Raw genomic sequence first — 23,832 nt, 5'->3', positions numbered from 1 at the left:
CATCTACGGAAAAGAGTACTAATGCTGAGTTCCTCCGGCATTTTGTGTGTGTTGGTTGGATTTCCAGCATCTGCAGGTTTTCTCCTGTCAGTGATCGGAGGTAGAACAAAGGCGAATTTCTCAACTGGTGATGTAAAAGATTTTGTTCCCTTTCTCCGAGTTCCTAATCCTTGCATTTAGATAGCTGGAGCTCAGCTCTGTCTGAGAGATCCATCAGTTCCCATTCCCTCATCAGCCGGGAGCTCCCCGGGGCCCGTGTACGGATCGTGAGGCTGAGAGAGAGGGAAGAGAGCAGGACTGTCCCGGGATTGCGGACTGTGATGTCCGGATTTCACAGGAATCGTTCTGAAGTTGGTGTTTCAGAGAAAAACACGGAGAATCACTCTTACCTCCATCCGACATTTTCAAGCCTTCAGTGTACTATGCGCATGCGTGACACTCGGGGACGTCCTCAGCCTGACGCCTGCGCATTTCATCGGTGCCTCAACGACGGCGAAATTTTTAACTCATGGCCCTATGGGTAATCACGGTGCCATTAAAGATTTGTGCAGTTACCGGTTCAAGGTCTATACCTTATTTTTTTCGAGTGTATCGAAAAATCTGCAGCTGTTTTAACGCAGAAAGCGGCTCCCATAAGCAATATACTCAATATCAACGCGTATCTAATGCCAAAGTAAAATGCAGTTATAAAACACAGGAGATTCTGCAGTTGCTTGGAATACAGAAACGCACACACACAAAATGCTGGAGGAACTCTGCAGTTCAAGCAGCAACTAAGCAGCGGAGTACACAGGCTAGGCATGCTGAAAGGGCTCGGTGTAAACGTTGTCTTTTTATTCCTCTTCACAATTGCTGTCGGTTGATTTCCACCAGTATTTTGCAGAAATTAACCACCTTTTTTTTCGATCAACCAGTTTCCAAATGCTTCTAATCTTTCTTTTGTAGCCAAATCCAGCTGGTCTGATTCCTCCTCCTCGTAAACTCTGGACCCCATCTCTCTTTGCAGCCCCAAAGCCTGACTCAATCTGGCAACTCTCTGGTTTTTGACTCTGCACCATCGAAGATTCACTCGCTAGTCTGCTGTCAGACTTCAGAGGTGCATTGTGTTACGAGACCGCAGGTTCGTTTACTGTGAGTGTCACGTTGAGTGCCTGAGTGAGGCGGGTCAGTGACGTGAAACACATAGGGGGAGGGAGGGAGGGAGAGGGGAAGGGGTAGAGGAGGGAGGGGGGAGGGAGAGGAGGGAGAGGAGAGATGTGGAGGAAAGGGGGGAGGGAATGTCAAAACCACAGTGAGCTCATCGTCTTATTCAGACTGGAGAAAATCATGCGCGTGTATAAGATGATGAGAGGCATTGGTCGTGTGGATAGCCAGAGGCTTTTTCCCAGGGCTGAAACGGCTAACACGAGGGGGAATAGGTTTAAACTGCTTGGAAGTAGGTACAGAGGAGATATCAGAGCTAAGGTTTTTTTTTAAGCAAACAGTGGTGTGTGTGTGTGTGGAATGCACTGTCAGCAATGGTGGTAGAGGCGGATACAATAGGGTCTTTTAAGAGACTCTGAGATAGGTACATGGAGCTTAGGAAAATAGATTTCTATGATTCTGTGAAATTCAAAGGAAATCTCCTATTCCACGGAGTGGTGACTAGTTGCAACCTGACACCTCAGGGAGTGTGAGAGGGGAACGGCAGGGATAGATTTTGATATCCGGATATGGAACAGAAACATGGGCAGGAACCAGATGGGCCGACTGGACTTTGTAGCGTCCATAGTGTGTGCAGTGGAGACAGTAAGTACCTGAAACACGGGATTTGATACAAAACTGATTTATCTTTCACAGATCCACAATATTAAACACCAGTCTAGTTTAAGGCTAACATCAGCCTTACAGACTCCTCCAAGGCTCAGTGACCAGGGTTCAGTCCTGGGTGCGATGAGCAGCCGCAAAAACTGCAGAATTTGACAGTAACAGTCCCTCGTGAACCTGCAGCTGCCTTCAGTTACTGTGATGGTTAAACATTTAACACAGATATGATTTGAACTTCCTCCCTGATGTAGGAGGGTTCATACCGAAGATGTAGGGGAGAAGGAAAACAAAAAGATAATAAAGTTGTGTGCACCGTTAGGAATAAGCAGAGAGGAAGAGGTGGAGAGTTTCTTAAATGCATTTATTTTAATGCTAGGAGCATTGTAAAAAAGGTGGATGAGGTTAGAGCATGGATTGATACCTGGAAATATGATGTTGTAGCTATTAGTGAAACATGTTTGCAGAAGGGGTGTGATTGGCAACTAAATATTCCTAGATTTCGTTGCTTCAGGTGTGATAGAATCGGAGGGGCAAGAGGGGAAGGCGTTGCATTGCTTGTCCAAGAAAATATCAGGGCGGTGTTTTCACTGGATAGATTAGAGGGCTCGTCCAGGGGGACTATTTGGTTGGAATTAAGGAATGGGAAAGGTGTAGTAACACTTATAGGGGTGTATTATAGACCACCTAATGGGGAGCGAGAATTGGATGAGCAAATTTGTAAGGAGATAGTAGTTATTTGTAGTAAGCACAAGGTTGTGACTGTGGCAGATTTTAATTTTCCACACATAGACTGGGAAGCCCATTCTGTAAAACGGCTGCATGGTTTTGAGTTTGTAAAATGTGTGCAGGATAGTTGTTTGCAGCAATACATAGAGATACCAACTAGAGAAGTGGCAGTGTTGGATCTCCTGCTGGGAATGAGATAGCTCAGGTGACGGAGGTATGTGTTGGGGACCACATAGTGTCCAGTGATCACAATACCATTTGTTCCAAAATAATTATGGAGAAGGATAGGACTGGAACCAGGGTTGAGATTTTTGATTGGAGAAAGGCTAACTTTGAGGAGATGCAAAAAGATTTAGGAGTGGATTGGGACAATTTGTTAATGGGAAGGATATAATAGAGAAATGGAGGTCATTTAAAGGTGTATTTTTGAAGGTACAGAATCTTTATGTTCCTATTAGGTTGAAAGGAAAGGTTAAAAGTTCGAGAGGGCCATGGTTTTCAAGGGATATTGGAAACTTGGTCAGGGAAATGAGAGAGATCTATAATAAATATAGGCAGCATGGAGCAATTGTGGTGCTCGGGGAATATAAAGAATGTAAAAATGTAAAAATAAATTAGAAAAGCTAAAAGAGGATATGAGGCTGCTTTGGCAAGTAAGGTGAAAATGAATCCAGAGGGTTTCTACAGTTAAGTTAATAGCAAAAGGATAATGAGGGATAAAATTGGTCCCTTAGAGAATCAGAGTGGACAGCTATGTGTGTAGCCAAAAGGAGTGGGGGAGGTTTTGAAAATTTTATTTTCATCAGTATTCACTTAGGAGAATTATATTGAATTGTGTAAGGTAAGGGAAACAAGTAGGGTAGTTATGGAAACTAAGATGATTAATGAAGAGGAAGTACTAAAGCTTTTAAAGAATATAAAAGTGGACAAGTCTCTGGTTCCTGATAGGATATTTCCTAGAACCTTGAGGGAAGTTAGTGTAGAAATAGCAGGGACTCTGACAAAAATATTCCTAATGTCATTTGAAAGGGGGATGGTGCCAGAGAATTGGCGTATTGTTGTTCTATTGTTTAAAAAGGTATCTCAGAGTAAACCTAGCAATGATGGGCCTGTAAGTTTGACATCAGTGGTGGGTAAATTAATGGAAAATATTCTTAGATATGGTATATATAACTATCTGATTAGACAGGGTCTGTTTAGGAACAGTCAACATGGATTTGTGTGTGGAAGGTCATGTTTGATAAAACATATTGAACTTTTTGAAGTGGTTACTAGGAAAGTTGACAAGGATAAAGCAGTGGATGTTGTCTATATGGACTTCAGTAAGGCCTTTGACATGATTCCACATGGAAGGTTAGTTAGGAAGGTTCAATCGTTAGGTATTAATTTTGAAGTAGTAAAATGGATTTATCAGTGGCTGGATGGGAGAGTAATGGTGGATAACTGTTTGTCCGGTTAGAGGCCGGTGACTAGTGGTGTGCCTCTGGGATCTGTACTGGGTCTAATGTTGTTTGTTATATACATTAATGATCTGGATGATGGGGCGGTAAATTGGATTAGAAAGTATGCAGATGATACTAAGATAGGTGGCGTTGTGGATAATGAAGCAGGTTTTTAAAGCTTGCAGAGAGAATTAAGCCAGTTAGAAGAGTGGACAGAAAGATGTCAGATGGAGGTTAATGCTGATGTGTGAGGTGCAACATTTTGGTAGGTCTAATCAAAATAGGACATACATAGTAAACAGTAAGACATTGAAGAATGTAGTAGAACAGAGTGATCAGTGGGGCATAGATAATAGAATGATGGTGAATAGTCCCCTGAAGGTGGAATCTCATGTGGATAGGGTTGTGAAGAAAGATTTTGGTATGCTGGCCTTTATAAATCAGAGCATTGACTATGGCAGTTGGGATGTAATGTTAAAAATATACAAGGCATTGTTCAAGCCGAATTCAGAGTACTGTGTACAGTTCTGTTCACCGAATTATAGGAAAGGTGTCAATATAATAGAGTACAGAGAAAATTTACCAGAATGTTACGTGGGTTGCAGCACCTAAGTTACAGAGAAAAGTTGAACAAGTTAGGTCTTTATTCTTTGGAGCGTAGAAGTTTGAGTGGGGACTTGATAGAGGTATTTAAAAATATGACGGAGATAGATGAAGTTGATGCGGATAGACTTTTTCCATTGAGAGTCGGGGAGATTCAAACAAGAGAACATGATTTGAGAGTTAGGGGGCAAAAGTTTAGAGGTAACACAAGTGGGAACTTCTTTACTCAGAGAGTGGTAGCCGTGTGGGGGAGCTACCAGTAGAAGTGGTAGAAGCAGGTTCGATATTTTTTAAAAAATGGATAGGTATATGGACGGGAAAGAAATGGAGGGTTATGGGCTGAGTGCAGGTCGGTGGGATTAGCTGAGAGTAAGCTTTCAGCACGGACTAGAAGGGCCGAGATGGCCTGTTTCCATGCTGTAATTATTATATGGTTATATAATAACCATCCAGAAATTATATTACAGGATGAACAAGCAGGACTAACTCCCTCAATAGATATAACCATTCCCAACACCCACATCTCCCTCGACCAATGGAGCACCTCACAACAGGTATTGTTTCTGTCATCAGTCAGACAACCCAATTATTTTCTGTCAATCAGCTTCAAATGTTCCTATTTTGTTATTTGTTTCCAGTTCCTGCTGCTGATTCCCTTCTCATAATACGTTCTTACCCCAACCATCTTCCAGAGCCACAAACTCTACCCTGTGCAGACCTGCCTCTGGCTTCTGACCATGATTCTTTGAACATCCAACTGATGGTTTCCGATTCTAATTCCAGTCTTTAAACGACACTGGTGTTTTCAACAACCCTTTGTAAGTAGGAAAAATGACCCATAAAATGGAAATGAGTCGTGATTATTGAGGTTAACTACCAATGTCATTCTTCCTCATCCAGAGATTTGAGGGGCGAAGAACATCTCGGACAGAACTGCAGTCAGCTCAACTTCTTCGGTCCACAGAGAATTCAAGGGAAACCTCTTCACCCACAGAGTGGTGACTATTTGGAACCCATCACCACAGGGAGAGTGAGAGGTGAATAACAGGGGATGATTTAAAAGGACTGTCGTGGAATTGAATCTCAGCAAAGTCCAGGCGGCCTGAATTGACTCTCTACTGTGCACTACGTGTGTTATAATTTCACTAAGTACCAGAGACAGAGCTTAAAATAGAACTGATTTATTTGTCACAGATGCAGAATATTAAACTCCAGTCCTATTAAAGGTGAATGTGCAGCAGAAGAAACTCCTCCCATGCCCATTGACCAGGGTGCAGAACTGGGTGTGGTGAGCAGCAGCAATGATTGCAGAGTTCAGCACCGACAGTCAGTCTCGAAATTGCATTCAGCAACGGTGATGGACACACATCCAGTGAACGGTCTCTCCAGTGTGAACTCAATGATGCACATTTGGTTGATTTGACTGAGAGAATCTCTTCCCAAAGTCCGAGCAGGTGTCTAGAGTCTCCCCGGTGTGAACTGAGTAGTGTGCTCGCAGGTGGGATGACTGAGTGAATCCTTTTCCATAGTCTGAGCAGGTGAATGGCCTCTCCCCAGTGTGAACTCGCTGATGTACCTTAAGTTGAGATGACAAAGTGAATCTTTTCCCACATTCTGAGCAGGTGAACGGCCTCTCACCAGTGTGTACTAACTGATTTCTCAGTAGGTGAGAGGACAACGCGAATCCCTTCCCACACAATGAGCAGGTGAACGGCCTCTCTCCAGTGTGAACTCGCTGATGTGCTCGCAGGTGGGATGACTGAGTGAATCCTTTCCCACAGTCCGAGCAGGTGAATGGCCTCTCCCCAGTGTGAACTCGCTGATGTGCTTGTAGGTGGGATGACTGAGTAAATCCTTTCCCACAGTCTGAGCAGGTGAATGGCCACTCCCCAGTGTGAACTCGCTGATGTGCTTGTAGGTGGGATGACTGAGTAAATCTTTTCCCACATTCTGAGCAGGTGAACGGCCTCTCCCCAGTGTGAACTCGCTGATGTGCTTGTAGGTGGGATGACTGAGTAAATCCTTTCCCACAGTCTGAGCAGGTGAACGGCCTCTCCCCAGTGTGAACTTGCTGATGAATCTCCAGTTGAGATGACGAAGTGAATCTTTTCCCACAGTCCGAGCAGGTGAACGGCCTCTCCCCAGTGTGAACTCGCTGATGTACCTTAAGTTTATATGATGAAGTGAATCTTTTCCCACAGTCCGAGCAGGTGAACGGCCTCTCCCCCATGTGAACTCGCTGATGTACCTTAAGTTTATATGATGGAGTGAATCCTTTCCCACAGTCTGAGCAGGTGAACGGCCTCTCACCAGTGTGTACTAACTGATGTCTCAGTAGGTGAGATGACAACGCAAATCCCTTCCCACAGTCTAAGCAGGAGAATGGCTTCTCCCCAGTGTGAACTCGCTGATGTACCTTAAGTTTATATGACGAAGTGAATCCTTTCCCACTGTCTGAGCAGGTGAACGGCCTCTCCCCAGTGTGAACTGACCAGTGTGCTTGTAGGGTAGCAAACCGTGTGAATGCCTTCCCACAGTCTAAGCAGGTGAACGACCTCTCCCCAGTGTGAACTCGCTGATGTGCTTGTAGGTTGGATGACTGAGTGAATCCTTTCCCACAGTCTGAGCAGGTGAACGGCCTCTCCCCAGTGTGAACTCGCTGATGTGCTTGTAGGTGGGATGACTGAGTAAATCCTTTCCCAGAGTCTGAGCAGGTGAATGGCCTCTCCCCAGTGTGAACTCGCTGATGTGCTTATAGGTGGGATGACTGAGTGAATCCCTTCCCACAGTCCGAGCAGGTGAACGGCTTCTCACCAGTGTGAACTCGCTGATGTGCTCGCAGGTGGGATGACTGAGTGAATCCTTTCCCACAGTCCGAGCAGGTGAATGGCCTCTCCCCAGTGTGAACTCGCTGATGTGCTTGTAGGTGGGATGACTGAGTAAATCCTTTCCTACAGTCTGAGCAGGTGAATGGCCACTCCCCAGTGTGAACTCGCTGATGTGCTTGTAGGTGAGATGACTGAGTAAATCTTTTCCCACATTCTGAGCAGGTGAACGGCCTCTCCCCAGTGTGAACTCGCTGATGTGCTTGTAGGTGGGATGACTGAGTAAATCCTTTCCCACAGTCTGAGCAGGTGAACGGCCTCTCCCCAGTGTGAACTTGCTGATGAATCTCCAGTTGAGATGACGAAGTGAATCTTTTCCCACAGTCCGAGCAGGTGAACGGCCTCTCCCCAGTGTGAACTCGCTGATGTACCTTAAGTTTATATGATGAAGTGAATCTTTTCCCACAGTCCGAGCAGGTGAACGGCCTCTCCCCCATGTGAACTCGCTGATGTACCTTAAGTTTATATGATGGAGTGAATCCTTTCCCACAGTCTGAGCAGGTGAACGGCCTCTCACCAGTGTGTACTAACTGATGTCTCAGTAGGTGAGATGACAACGCAAATCCCTTCCCACAGTCTAAGCAGGAGAATGGCTTCTCCCCAGTGTGAACTCGCTGATGTACCTTAAGTTTATATGACGAAGTGAATCCTTTCCCACTGTCTGAGCAGGTGAACGGCCTCTCCCCAGTGTGAACTGACCAGTGTGCTTGTAGGGTAGCAAACCGTGTGAATGCCTTCCCACAGTCTAAGCAGGTGAACGACCTCTCCCCAGTGTGAACTCGCTGATGTGCTTGTAGGTTGGATGACTGAGTGAATCCTTTCCCACAGTCTGAGCAGGTGAACGGCCTCTCCCCAGTGTGAACTCGCTGATGTGCTTGTAGGTGGGATGACTGAGTAAATCCTTTCCCAGAGTCTGAGCAGGTGAATGGCCTCTCCCCAGTGTGAACTCGCTGATGTGCTTGTAGGTGGGATGACTGAGTAAATCCTTTCCCACAGTCTGAGCAGGTGAATGGCCCCTCCCCAGTGTGAACTCGCTGATGTGCTTGAAGGTGGGATGACTGAGTGAATCCTTTCCCACAGTCTGAGCAGGTGAACGGCCTCTCCCCAGTGTGAACTTGCTGATGAATCTCCAGTTGAGATGACGAAGTGAATCTTTTCCCACAGTCCGAGCAGGTGAACGGCCTCTCCCCCATGTGAACACGCTGATGTACCTTAAGTTGAGATGACAAAGTGAATCTTTTCCCACATTCTGAGCAGGTGAACGGCCTCTCACCAGTGTGTACTAACTGATGTCTCAGTAGGTGGGAAGACAACGCCAATCCCTTCCCACAGTCTGAGCAGGTGAACGGCCTCTCCCCAGAGTGAACTCGCTGATGTAGCTTAAGATTAGATGACAAAGTGAATCCTTTCCCACAGTCAGAGCAGGTGAATGGCCTCTCACCCGTGTGAACTGACTGATGACTCAGTAGGTGAGCTGACAACGTGAATCCCTTCCCACAGTCTGAGCAGGTGAATGGCCACACCCCGGTGTGAACTCGCTGGTGAGCCATTAGAGTGGATGACTGAGCAGATAAATGGATTCCCCCCGTGTAAATTGACAGCATGTCAGTCGGTCAGATGATCGATGAATCTCTCCCACAGTCTGAATAGGAATAATGATCGAGTGAATCACTCCCCACAGCCTGAGTAGGAATGATGATCGAGTAAATCCCTTGTTCCACTTCTTAAATATCTGGACATAGACAACAAAACAGCGTGTTGTGTTTGACCTCCCCGTAGATAATTTCCTTGTTGTTTTTAACCTGAAAAAGATTTATAGTACATCAATGGGTGAAGGACAATATGTCAGACGAGATTACTTGAGGTGTCAAGGTGTGATCTGGCATCACACTCTTACAGTGAGGTTCAACCCAAGTTGGAGAGAGAAGTCATCTTCCAGCTGGGCACAGTGCAGGTATCTGGAATGACCATCAAACTCTCTGATGATCTTCCTGTGTCTATAAGAATCGGGCATTTCTGCCGTCACCAATCTGTGACCTGGCTCAGTTTGACTCTCTCCATTGGTATTATTCTCTGTTTCCACTGAGCTGCAAGAGTGCCTGTCCGCAAAGTAACTGAACACTCTCACACAAATACCCTTTGTTGATGTGCAGCTGGGATTTTCTTTTATCTATTGTCAATGTGAAGTGCCACAGTTTTGAAGCCATGTAAACGTTTCCTGCCCAGATGAATGGTTGGTCCGCACAGCTGTTAAAAGGAATTAAAAGAATAATCATATTATTTCAGGTTCTTGTCACAGTCATAGAAAAGCACAACACAGAATCAGGCCCTTTGGCCCATCTAGTTTGTGTTGAACTATTTAAACTGTCTGCTCCTGTACCCCTGCCATCCAGGTGCCTATACAACCCTCTTAGAAGTTGAAACTGACCTCGCATGGACCAGCTGGGTTTTCTGCTCATTCCACACCCGGATTACCGTCAGTGGAAGAAGTTTCCCCTCATGTTCCCCTTAACATTTCACCTTTCACCCTTAACCCATGGCCTCTGGTTGTAGTCCCACCCAATCTCAGTGGAAAAAGCCAGCTTGCATTTTCCCCATCTATAACCCTCATGATTTTGGTACGTCTCTGTCAAATCTCCCCTCAATCTTCTACATTCCAAGGAATTCCAATTTTGGGGGATATTAACTTGCCAGTGGATTGGGAAAATCAGGTCAGCACTGGATCTCAAGAGAGAGAATTTGTAGAATGTCTCTGAGACTGATTTTTAGAACAGCTTATTGTTGAGCCCACTAGGGGATCAGCTGTACTGGATTGGGTATTGTGTGATGAAACAGAGGTAATTAGAGAGATGGAAGTGAAGGAACCCTTAGGAGGCAGTGATCACAACATGACTGAGTTCCTGTGAAATTTGAGAAAGAGAAGCTGAAATCCGATGTGTCGGTATTTCAGTGGAGTAAAGGAAATTACAGTGGCATGAGAGAGGAACTGGCCAAGGTTGACTGGAAAGGGACACTAGCAGGAAGGACGGCAGAGCAGCAGTGGCTGGAGTTATGTGAGAAGTGAGGAAGGTGCAGGACAGATATATTCCAAAGAAGAAGAAATTTTCGAATGGAAAAAGGATGCAACCGTGGCTGACAAGAGAAGTCAAAGCCAAAGTTAAAGTAAAGCAGAGGGCATAGAAGGAAGCAAAAATTAGTGGGAAGACAGGGGATTGTGAAGTTTTTAAAAGCTTACAGAAGGAAACTAAGAAGGTCATTTAGAGGGAAAAGATGAACTATGAAAGGAAGCGAGCAAATAATATCAAAGATGATACTAAAAGCTTTCTCAAGTATATAAAGAGTAAAAGGCTTTGTGAATAGATATAGGACTGATAAAAAATGATGCTGGCAAATTGTAATGGGAGATAAGGAGATGGCGGAGGAACTGAACGAGTATTATGCATCAGTCTTCACTGAGGAAGACATCAGAAATATACCGGACATTCAAGGGTGTCAGGGAAGAGAAATGTGCGCAGTCACAATTACGACAGAGTAAGTACTCAGGAAGCTGAATAGTCTAAGGGTAGATAAATCTCCTGGACCAGATGGAATGCACCCTCGTGTTTTGTAGGAGGTAGCAGTGGAGATTGCGGAGGCATTAGCAATGATCTTTCAAAAGTCGATAGACTCTGGCATGGTTCCGGAGGACTGGAAGACTGCAAATGTCACACTGCTACTTAAGAAAGGGGCAAGGGAGAAAAAGGAAATTATAGACCTGTTATCTTGACAGCGGTGGTTCGGAAGTTGTTGGAGTCAATTGTCAAGGATGAGGTTACGGAGTACCTGGAGGCATATGACAAGATAGGCTGAACTCAGCATGGTTTCCTTAAAGGAAAATCCTGCCTGACAAACCTAGTGTAATTTTTTGAGGGAATCACAAGTAGGCTAGACAAGGGAGATGCAGTGGATGTTGTGTATTTGGATTTTCAGAAGGCCTTTGACAAGGTGCCACACGAGGCTGCTAAACAAGATAAGAGTCCATGGAATTACGGGAAAATTACATACGTGGATAGAGCGTTGGTTGATTGGCGGGAAACAGAGAGTGGGAATAAAGGCATTCCCATTGAGTCCTGACGAAGGGTCACGGCCCAAAACGTGGACAGTGCTTCTCCTTATAGATGCTGCTTGGCCTGCTGTGTTCCACCAGCATTTTGTGTGTGTTGTTTTATAAAGGCATCCCATGCTGGTTGGCTGCCGGTTACCAGTGGTGTTCCACAGGGGTCCGTGTTGGGGCTGTTTCTTTTTACGTTGTGTATCAACGATTTGGATTATGGAATAGATGGCTTTGTGGCTAAGTTTGCTGATGATACAAAGATAGGTGGAGGGGCTCGTAGTACTGAGGAAACAGAGAGTCTGCAGAGAGCCTTGGATAGATTGGGGGAATGGGCAAAGAAGTGGCAATTGAATTACACTGTCAGAAAGTGTATGGTCATGCACTTTGGTAGAAGAAATAAATGGGCAGACTATTATTTAAATGGGGAGAAAATTCAGAGTTCTGAGATGCAACGGCACTTGGGAGTCCTTGTGAAGGATATCCTTAAGGTTAACCTCCACACTGAGTTGGTGGTGAAAAAGGCAAATGCAATGTTGGCATTCATTTCTAGAGGAATATAGAGTATAGGAGCAGGGATGTGATGTTGAGGCTCTATAAGGCACTGGTAAGATGTCACTTGTGTGCAGTTTTGGGCTCCTTATTTAAGAAAGGATGTGCTGACATTGGAGAGGGTTCAGAGAAGATACACTAGAATGATTCCAGGAATGAGAGGGTTAACATATGAGAAACGTTTGACCACTCTTGGACTGTACTCATTGGTGTTTAGAAGAATGGGGGGGGGGGGACATCACAGAAACATTTTGAATGTTGAAAGACATGGACAGAGTGGATGTGGCAAAGTTGTTTCCCATGGTGGGGGAGTCCAGTACGAGAGGACATGACTTGAGGATTGCAGGGCGCCCATGCAGTACGGAGATGCGAAAACATTTTTTCAGCCAGAGGGTGATGAATCTGTGGAATTTGTTGCCACCAGCGGCAGTGCAGGCCAAGTCATTGGGTGTATTTAAGGCAGAGATTGATAGGTATCTGAGTAGTCAGGGCATCAAAGGTTATGCTGAGAAGGCGGGGGACTGGGACTCAAGGGGAGATTGGATCAGCTCATGTTGAAATGGAGGAGCAGACTCGATGGGCTGAATGGTCGACTGCTGCTCCTTTGTCTTATGGTGATTCCTGTGTCTGCACCCTGGAAGCCTCAAGAAACGATAATGATCATGAATCAGGCCCCAGATAGAAAAGAAAATCCAGCACAGTTTGCTCAGTGTGTCCACAGTACTACACAAATGTTTAATGCGACTCCGTAAGATTTATTCGGTCTCTGCTGCATGATTCTGTCAGCTGATGAGGGGCGGAAATGGAAGGCAGAATTGAGATACCAAACCTATCAGGAGTTACAGGCGGAAAACCATAATGAGAATGAACAGACAGACCAGATCATTCAAACATTGGAAAGGGCTCTCCAGCAACCTGTAGCATCAATAAAGTACCTGGATGCAAACATAACCCTGGGGAAATCAGGACCAGACTATTGGGAGTGATTTGTGGCCTGCTACGGCACTTTCACAGGAGACCAAACATTTAATGATGGGAATCTGTCCCCCCTGTTCAATGCCCTACTGCTCCAATGCTTACCAACAAAGTTAGCCAACAGGATTAAAACAAATAATATGGACTGGCCTGACAATGACTGAAATAGAATGCGACGAGCTTTGACATATTATTGGGACCCGGCTTTTGAATCCCAATCAACCCGAAGGGAACTAATATTTAAAATGAACATGTTCAGCAGGAAGGATGCGAGCGGGCTACATCTGGGGATCAGAAATGGGATCAAAAACCTACCAAGGGACAGATGGGGACAACAACCCGTTTAGAAATGGACAAGCAAGGATGCCTCCTGCTCTGAGTATCATCCCTCAGGAAGAGCACAGTGTAATATTGACAGGTGCTGGAATTTCAATTCCGTTTATGATTGATATGGGGCAACCACAACCAGTCTCAATCAGGAAATAGGATCGGAAAAGGGATTCCAGCTATCAGACGCTACAATCACTGTCTGGGTTCGAAGGCACGGAACGTACGTATTCACATACCCAGCCACAGCAGGTGGAATTCCAGGGGAAGCAGTGTGAGGTTTCATTTACTGTCACCACCAGACGGGGGTGTAATCTCGTAGGGAGAGACTTGCTCTGTCTGTTGGACGTCGAGATTCTATGCACGGACAAGGATATCATGCTGTTACTGCGAACAACTGATAGCTTCCTCTGACCACCCTGTGGTGGGCACTTTATCTGGACTCCACCACATTTGAACCCCTTCTGCCAGGGGCCAGCTCTCATGTGACTCTGTGTTATGACCCTACGTGGTGCTCAACTGAGGAAAACTAATATTTTGCACCCCTCGAGGGACAGAAATTCCCAGTCATGGTGATTGGAGAGGATAAAGGAAGAGACAGCATTGCATTTCTGGCCAAAGTTCCAAATTTCTTTTGGCGACAGACAGGACTGGTGGTTCCCCATACCACCTTCAGGGTTTGCCCTGGGTTCAAGCCAAAGAGCCGAGGGCTCCTTGCCCACACCCTGAAGAAACAGGCCTCCAGCACCGACGGAGACTGGCAAAATTGGTCCTCTTGAAGATCAGAGTGGTCACCTATGAATGGAACCAAAAGAAATTGGGGGGATCTTAAATGTATTTTTTTGCTCCTGTATTTACTAAGGAAATTGGCATGAAGTCAATGGAAGTAAGGCAAACAAGAATTAAGGTCATGGAATCTATACAGAAAGAAGAAGAGGAGATGCTTGCTATCTAGAGGCAAGTCAGAGTAGATAAATCTCTTGGACCTGACAGGGTATTCCCTCGGACTTTGAAGGAAACTAGTGTTGAAATTGCAGGGGCCCTGGCAGGTATATTTAAATGTTGTTATCTGCTGGTGAGGTGCTAGAGAATTCAAGGATAGCTCATGTTGTTCTGTTGGGTAAAAAAGACTCAAAAAGTAATTCAGGAAATTATAGGGTAACTTTGACGTCGGTCATGGGTAAATTATTGGAAGGGGTGTTAAGCGATAGGATCTACAAGTATTTAAATAGACAGGGACTTATTAGGGTGAGTCAACATGGCTTTGCGTATGGTAGGGCATGATTAACAAGAGTGTTTCAAGGAGGTTACAGGAAAATGGATGAAGGCAAGGCAGTGGATGTTGTCTGTATGGACTTCAGTAAGGCCTTTGACAAGGTCCTGCATGGGAGGTTATTTAGGAAGATTCAGTTGCTAGGTATACATGGAGAGGTAGTAAACTGGATTAGAAATTGGCTCAATGGAAGAAGCCAGAGAGTGGTAGTGGAGGATTGCTTCTCTGAGTGGAGGCCTGTGACTAGTGGTGTGCCACAGGGATCAGTGCTGAGTCCATTGTTATTTGTCATCTATATCGATGATCTAGATAATAATTTGGTAAATTGGATCAGCAAATTTGCTGATGATACATAAATTGGAGGTGTAGTGGACAGTGAGGAAGGTTTTCAAAGCTTGCAGAGGGATCTGGACCAGCTAGAAAAATGGGCTGAAAAATGGCAGAAGGAGTTTAATACAGGCAAGTGTGAGGTATTGCACTTTGGAAGGAAAAACTAAGGTAGAACATACAAGGTAAATGGTAGGGCACTGAGGAGTGCAGTAGAACAGATGGATCTTTGAATACAGATACAAAATTCCCTAAAAGTGGCGTCACGGGTAGATAGGGTAGTAAAGAAAGCTTTTGGTACATTGGCCTTCATAAATCAAAGTTTTGAGTATACGAGTTGGAATGTTATGGTAAGGCGGTATAAGGCATTGGTGAGGGTGAATTTGGAGTATTGTGTGCAGTTTTAGTCACTTAATTACAGGAAGGATATTAATAAGGTTGAAAGAGTGCAGAGAAGGTTTACAAGGATGTTGCCGGGACTTGAGGAACTGAGTTACAGAGAAAGGATCAATAGTTTTGGACTTTATTCCTTGGAGAGTAGAAGAATGAGCAGAGATTTGATAGAGGTATATAAAATTATGATGGGTCTAGATAGAGTGAAAGCAAACAGGCTTTTTCCACTGAGGCTAGGGGAGAAAAAGAACATGGGTTAAGGGTGAAACGTTTAAAGGGAATATTGGGGGGGGGGGCTTCTTCACAACTGGTTCTGACAGAGGCATAACTGGTTCTTCTGGGCACATTCTGTCTCACTCCCAACTATTTCCTACCTTCCTTTGTGCAGGTATGTAATGTCTAAAGGACCAGTGTTTGAGTAAATGAGACTCACCAAACTTTCTCCTGACTGAATCACTGGAATCTCCGAGTCAGATGGGTTCTCTCCAGTCGGTGCTCTCAATCCTCGGGCTGGTTCACTTGTTGCTGTTCCCTCGACTTCAGTTGTGGTTTTCCTTCCAATAAATCTCTCACTGCAGGTCTAACTTTAACATGTAAGATAATGAAGCACGTTAACAATGAAAAGGAGGACCAAACATTTCTGCTTAATTTTACTAGGAACAAAACTCACTGAAATTTAAACATTGAAGGTAAATATAATGATCTCAGTGAACAATCTTTTATTGTCCCTCACATGACACAGACGATATGGGATAAGAAGGAGCCGTCATTCAGTCATGGTAAGACATAAATTACAGGAAGAGAATTAGGTGATTCGATCCATATGGTCTGCCCACCATTCAGCCATGGCTGATTTTCATTCCAACACCATATTCCTGTCTTCCTCCTGTTAGCCTGAAGGTACTTAGCAATCATGAATATATTAATTTCTGTCATAAATACCAGAAACACTCAGCAGGTAAGGAATAGCTTACAATACAATTCAATTAATAACATTTCATCAGAATAACTTCAAATATTTTCAGTTTTTAGTGTAGATCTCCAGCACAGCTGCCTGATTTCCACTGTGTGACAGTGAGGGGGGGGGGGGGAGGAATTTCCAAACACAGTTTGAACACCAAACTCAGGGTCTATATCTACTGTTGTAAACACGGAACAGCTCATTTACTCACAGCCTCTCCCTGTGAGGATGGAAGTGGGAATCATCCTCTCCTCAGACTGGCAGACATTGCTTCCAAAGGAACTCCAGAAACAAACATCTGAACCAAGACCAGAAATACTCACTCAACACCTCATAAGCCCAAGCAGCTCGATCCCCAGGTCCATTTTACCTGGATGAAAAACTATGATATCCCAGGACCCAACCTCACAGACTCACACAGCTTAATCTGCCACTCACCGACCCTGAGAGTCTCACACATTGTCCTCCCATTCTCACTGGGTAGTGCAATCCAGGATTTCCCCACAACCAATGGCCAGCTGCTCGAAGAAGGACATCCATCCAGCCCCATCTGTAGAAGCACTAACCAAAGTCCAAGCCAACACAACAACAGTTCCATTTGCCTGGAAAGCCGATCACAGGATTAGAGCCCAAGCACCAACTCTCCCAGTACTCTTTGCTGCCAGTAAAATGCTGCAGTGTGTCAGCCCGTCACTGTTCATAAACTAGCACCTCCACACCAATGCACAACAGAAATGGGACCTGATGACCCTCTGGCATTCCAGCTAACAATAACTGATTCTGGAAATGATCAGCGAGGCCAAAGGGACAAAAGAACACTTCACAATGAAGACAAGGGTTGGAAGAAAGTTTGTTGATATATAATATTGAGGAGGTGGGATACAAGGCGGACTGAGGATGACCCAGATGGTTGGTGTACATCACTGAAGCGGAGTTGGGGGTTGTGAGGAGACTGGACAGAGGTTGAACAAGATGAGCAGATGGAACCAGGTGGGAGAAGGGATCAAGGACGATCACTGATGGTCCTCCAGCAACACATAGGTACTGAATGAATAGTACATACTATCGTACAAAAGATTCTAAAATGACAGAATTAGCAAAAATAACAAGAACTTTGCCAGATATACTTTGACCCTCACCAGATTTTTATCAACACACCATAGAAAGTTTCCCATCCAGACACTTCACGCTTTGCACGGTAACTGCTCCATCTGTGACTGCGAGGAAATGCAGAGACCTTTGGATACAGAGCAGCACATCACAGAAACCATCCTCCCCCCGAGACTTTCCAGTCCCTCGGTAAAGCAGGCAGTGAAATCAAAGATCCCCACAACCTGGGTCGTTCTGCTTCCTCACCCACCCCAATCCGGGAGAAGACACAACAGCCATAAAGTTCCAGGACAAATGTGAGGAGCCTCAGGAAGCGAGACGAGTTCGGGCAAGTTGGAGGACGAGTGACCGCCCATCTGGAGATTGTGAACATGCACAAAGAGATCGTTACATCTGTGGTTATATGGAAGGGGCAAATGGGATCACGTGACCGGGGGGTCTAACATCCCAGGCACAGACTCCAGGTTCCCAGCATTCTGTGGAAATAAACAAACTTGCCCCTCACATCTCCTCTCACCTTAAATGTGTCAGACATTTCAACCCTCAGGAAAAACATACCCTCTGTCCACTCTATCTATTCCTCTTGTAATATTATAAACGTCCATCCAGTCTCACCCCAGCCTGCGCCGCTCTGGAGAAATCAACACAAGTTTGTCCAGCCTCTCGTTATAGCTCATGCCCTCTAATCCAGGCAGTATCCTGGTAAACCTTTCCTGCGCCCTCTCCAAAGACCCAACATCCTTCCGAGAATGGGCGTGACCAGAACTGTATGAAACACTCCAGATGTGGGCTAACAAGTTTTACAAAGCTGCAGCACAATTTCATGACTTTTGAACTCAGTGCTTCAACTAATAAAGACAACCATTGCATTTGCTTCTTAACCACCCGATCAATCTCTTTCAGGGAGTGATGAACTTGGAGTCTAAGATCCCTCTGATCATCGACATTGTTCGGGGTTTTGCATTTAACACTGTACTGTCTCATACATTCAGGGGTGCAGTGCTACCAGAGCTCACCGGAGCGCCGCTCCGACACCTCTGGAAAAAAGTCAAAATAAGCAAGTACGGAATTTAACAACCCCGGATATTAAATAGAGGGAATTTTACGGAAGCGGGTGTTAGAAAGTGTTGGCTGGTGGGGAAAAATACCACTAATAACATTAGGATATTTGATCGTTTTTGGTGAAATCCTGGAGCTGTGACTGCTTTTTTATTTAGGTATTTGTGAAATTCCTCCTCACTCGACCCATTGGCCTAGGAAGCTGGGAAATCCCTGTACACAAATGTGAGCATTCTTCCGCTCTTTCCAATGGGTACCATTGGATACCATGAAGGAGCTATATTCAGCAAGGAATGAACATGGAAACCCGTTTAAAAGTTAAAAACAATGAAAGAAAAATTCACTGCTCACTTATCTTCGATCTGACTTTGATCAAAAACACAAGCTAATCATCCAAAATCCTCTTCGAAACCTGGATAAATTTAGTTTTATTTTCCAAGCCAAATGGAAAACAAGACATTTCTGGGATTTAAGCTAGTTTTACGTCATTTCAATTATCATTAATAGCAGATCAACCCCTTGGCCTCGCTCCACCAACTGTAGCTGATTGGAAAGAGGCTCTTTTTCCCTTTGTGTTGAAAGGAAGAAGAATAATTTAGTGAGGTAATGAATGAGACAAAACACATTTCCAAACCTCCCAAATGGTTGCTCTCCACCCTTCTTAACATTTATGACTTTCAAAATACAATCTTTTCTATTCATATAGATGCGATAATAATAAAGATTCAAGCTTGTTTAACTTTTTATATATTTAAAGACTAAATAGTGTCTGTATCGGTCTAACCATGTCATGTGAGGATATTGTGAGTATCGACACTCACAGGTACACTTCCTGTCCAACCATTTCTGCGAGAGAAACAGTACGAGGCAGAGTTGACAACCTACACCTTTTGAGACTAATATTCAGCAATATTCGTGGCTTTAGCAATAGTTCATCAGAGTTTCTTTTTTCATACTTGATTACTTGGTTCCAATTTAGGGGCTAAAAGTATAAAAACTGAATTGCTTTATTTTTGTTATTTTTATATCTCTGAGGAACACTGCTAAGTGCTGCGGCCGTCTGCTCTGACTCAGTCGTATTAGTAAGGCTACATCTGTGGTGGTCCGTGGATTACTCGCTAATCCTAAAGTACATTTTTCTCACTTACAACCCTGTGTCTTCGAAGCAAACAAAGTTATTTTACTTGCTTGATAATTATATTCTATGATAATCAGTTAAGTGCAACCGTGTAATACTTTGTCATATTATTAAATTAAGAATTTTATGTTTAATTGTACCAGTTATACACTGAAATCTAGTGATAGGCTAAAATCTTGTTAATGTTTTAGCTATAACTATATTTCTGTGGAGCTCTGAAATTCATATATTCCTTTCATCTGGTTTATTGCTTGACGTTACAAGAAGCCCTATATATGTCACACCCATTTTGTGTACCTGCTCATTACACAAATGGGGCAAGGAAGTTGCCCAGTACATGAAATGAGCAGGTACACAAATTGGGTGTCACAAACTAAGGGTGATTAATAAGTTCGTGGCCCAAGGTGGAAAGATTCAATTTTACAAAACTTAGCAATTTTCAATTATGTCAAACAGAAATACCACAAAAGTTATTAACTTCAAACTTTCTGCATAATCACTCAAAGAGTTAAACTACACGTGCAGATACCGAACGCTGTATAAATGCAGGCCTTCTAACTTAGGCCACGAACTTATCAACCACCCCCCCCCCCCCCCCGTACTGCTCCGGCACCTAAAAAACTGGCACTGCACGCCCCCTCCAGCCGTCCGGCAGAGCTCGGGCCCGGCCCTTTCCCAATGCAACCGGCCCCCGAGTGACACAACACCGGGATCATTCCCTACTCACCCCTGCTCGAATCGGAGAACCGCCAACAACAGAACTCGGCACCGCGCATGCGTTCAGCAGCGTTCCTCCACAGCGCCACCGGCTGCCGGAGGTCTGCACATCGTCGCCGACAGCCGGAGACCCGCACAGCGCCACCAGTGGCTGGAGATCCATACAGCGCCACCAGTGTTCGGAGGCGGGACGGACAACGGAGAGGTAAAATAACGACAAAGTCCGCAGATCCTGAAAATCCAAAGCAATACAAACAAAATGCTGGCCGAACACAGCAGGCCGGGTAGCAACGGGAATGGAAATCGGATTGAAAATGTTTGGATACCGGGAAGTCCCGCTTGGAGTGGATAGTTCAAAGGTTAGTTTATTATTAAAGCAGGTATCCATAAATAACGCTGAGCTTTGTTTCTCCACAGAACCACGAAACAAAGAGAGAGCATGAAAGTCGTTCACAGAGAAAAATCAAACTTCCACCCCACCCCCCGGATCAAGAAGAGCGGGATCCCAATCGTCAAACACCAAAACCCACCTCTCCGCACAAAAGGGAACAATAATATCGACCCACGATAAAAAAGAAAACACTCCTACCCCGCACAACTGCGGAGGAGCCGGTGTCACCAGTGTCGAGGCGGCCGCACCGGGAGCAGCGGACACAACGAACGACCCCGGAAGATTCACAGGTGAAGTGTCGCCGCACCTGGAAGGATGTTTGGACAACGGAGAGAGTTCAGCCGTCCGGCCCTTTCACTGTGACACCCCGAACTCCACATCAAATCCGTCCAAACGAATCTGGGCCAACTTTAATGACCAATAAATATATTTTTTCTCAGCGATCAGCTGTATGAATGATCCCCTGACTCTGAGATGAAGGGGTATCTATGGTCCACACTGTCAGGGTGTTGAGTTTACCAGGAGACAAAGACTGCAGGGACGAGAGGTTTTCTGTTGACTAATACACTGTGTGTGGACCCCGCTGGCAATTCTGGTGTTGTGACCCGAATCGAGACAAACACCACGCTGCCCACTCCACCAACAACACGGCACAGCCGGACACATAAAAGGGGACTTTACATCCCACAACCCTGGATTCAGTGATGAAACCCGTGATCAATGTTGTTGTCTCACTGAGAAGTCCATTAAGGTGCTTTTAAATACGAGCGCTCCGTCACAGGTGACGTCTGACACGCCCCACTCGCCAGACGTCACACATGGGCTCCCGACACCGGGATCTGCCCTCACGTGCGCGGTGTCTTACGTCACCCACGCGCTGCTGTGCACGAGCTTTATAGGTGGAACGGCTGGGCTAATAATCACGTGACCAGCCCCTTCCCCACCGCTGTTATGGTGCGAAGCGATGTCAATCACAGCTTACAACCAGTCACGGAGGCGGACAAGCCGAATGGGCGTTACCCCGCTGAGTTCGTCTCCCGCTCAAGCGCCGACAGCCTCCTCAGAGCGGAGAAAACCTCAAAGTAAATGTCCGCTTTCTGATTTATTTCCATTTCCCTCCGAGGGAAGTTGGGGCGTTTGTGAAGCGTCTCCCGCGGCCGGAGTCTGATGTATCGCTGAGAGGTACGAGGAGAACACTCGGCCCGTCGGTTTGATGCCGGTTCCCCTGGGAGGGAGAGGGGGATTTTATTGAAAGGATGAAGATGGTGAGAGAGGGGGCGGACAGGATGTTTGTCCCGGTGGGGACAGGAGGGGCTCATCTGCGGAAATGTCTCAACCCACGGTGGTGTCGAGCAGAGGGATTCACCACATTGGGGGCAAACACCATCAGACTGTTGCCCTGCAAGCCGGACCAATGGTCCGGGCAAAGTGACAATTATTTGTGTTTTGTTGAGATTGTACCTGGAATATGCTGTAAAATCCAGCTCCCCATACTAACACGGGTTATACAGACCAAAGAACAAACTGCTGGAGGTACTCAGTGGGTCGGGCAGCATCTGTGGAGTGAAATGGACCGTCAACATTTCGGGCCGAGACCCTCCCTCTGGACTGAGAGTGGACGGGAAATAGTCAGAGAGAAGAGGTGAGGGGTGGGGATGGGGCAAGAGCCGGGGAGTAAGAGGTGGATCCAGGTGAGGGGGGAGGTGGGAAGGTGGAAATAGTGACAGGGGTGGGAGGTGAGTGGTTGGGGCAACACGGGGCTGCAGAAGATGGTAATTAATTCCATTGAGGATTAACAAAGAGGTAAGAGAGTATTTGTTACAGAGAGTGCAATGAAGATTCACCAGACTGATCCCTGGGGTGGTGGTGTCACCATATGAAGAAAGATCAAATGTGATAACCCTTTCATTTAGAGAATCGAGGACTGAGAGGTGAACACACTGAAATGCACAACATCATTACCGGTTGAACCAGGGATCTCAGTCTCTGAAACAGGGATAGACTGTGCGGGACTGAAATGAGGAGAAATGTCTCCATTCCGAGGGTGGTGAATGTTTATAAATCCCCACCACAGAGGGCGGTGAAGACTCAGTGATCGTCCGCACGTAAAACAGAGGCCGGCAGATGTGTGGAGACCGAAGGGATGGAGGAAATGAGGATCGAGCAGAAACACGTGGCTGAGATGGGTGAGCAGCCGCCATCTTGCTGATGGTTAGAGGGGCTGAATTGCCTCCTGCTGTTTCTCACTTGATGTTTCAGTGTTCCTGTCCAGCAAGGCTCTGGAGGAATGTGAATAGAAATTAGTGTTTAGAAACACAAAACTGATTTAAATGAAACGTGAACATTTCCTTTTTGCGTCTGAATTATGTTTTGGACCTGGATGGGAATTGAGCCGGTGACTCTGTGACCTGAACGTGGAGGGAAAAGGATCGGGGAAGATATGGTGTGGAAAAATAATCATGTATCTGGGGTGAATATGGAATAATGTGGGGAATGCGGTGGATGGGTCGGGCAGCATGTGAGGGGCGAGGAGCAGAGTCACCAGTTCAGAAGGGAGTCCCTCCACGTTTTTCTGCAGATCTGCAGCACCTGCGGGTCACTGTTCTATGTGTACGTGTAGCTTCATCTTTCCCCTTTCAGACAAGGCAGTGAGATCCGGCTCTGTCACGTCCTCTCGTTGTGGGTGGACAATGTTTTTTTTCTCTGCAATAGTTTCTGCATGTTTCATTCCACTGTTTTGAGGTGCTGAAGTGCTGCCGATGTTTCTGGGTGTCTGACCCGTTTATGTGAGAATTTAGCCATTTGTATTTATCTGAGCTTCTCATAAATGTGTAAAGTTTAGTTCAGCTTCACTTCAGAATTTCCAAAGCAACACCCAGTCAGTCAAATTGCTCCACACAATTAAAATAGCTTATTACTTTTTTCTCTATTTTTGTACTATATATATGTATATTCTTATTTTAAATCACAATTTTTCAAAACTATTATGAATTAGGTTCTGCTGCTACCGCAGGGACAACATGACACATGCCGGTGCTATTAAACCTGATTCTGATA

At 45.4% G+C, this 23,832-nt stretch overlaps 1 pseudogene; it reads right to left on the bottom strand.

Moving 5' to 3' along the window:
• Nucleotides 1–5,753: 5,753 nt before the first annotated feature.
• On the bottom strand, nucleotides 5,754–20,547 carry LOC132389906 (oocyte zinc finger protein XlCOF6-like; annotated as a pseudogene).
• Nucleotides 20,548–23,832: the final 3,285 nt, after the last annotated feature.

The sequence above is a fragment of the Hypanus sabinus genome, unplaced genomic scaffold (genome assembly GCF_030144855.1).
Source record: "Hypanus sabinus isolate sHypSab1 unplaced genomic scaffold, sHypSab1.hap1 scaffold_699, whole genome shotgun sequence".
Classification (NCBI taxonomy): domain Eukaryota; kingdom Metazoa; phylum Chordata; class Chondrichthyes; order Myliobatiformes; family Dasyatidae; genus Hypanus; species Hypanus sabinus.
The sequence above is the reverse complement of the archived record's forward strand: the minus strand, read 5'-3'. Positions and strand labels throughout refer to the sequence as shown.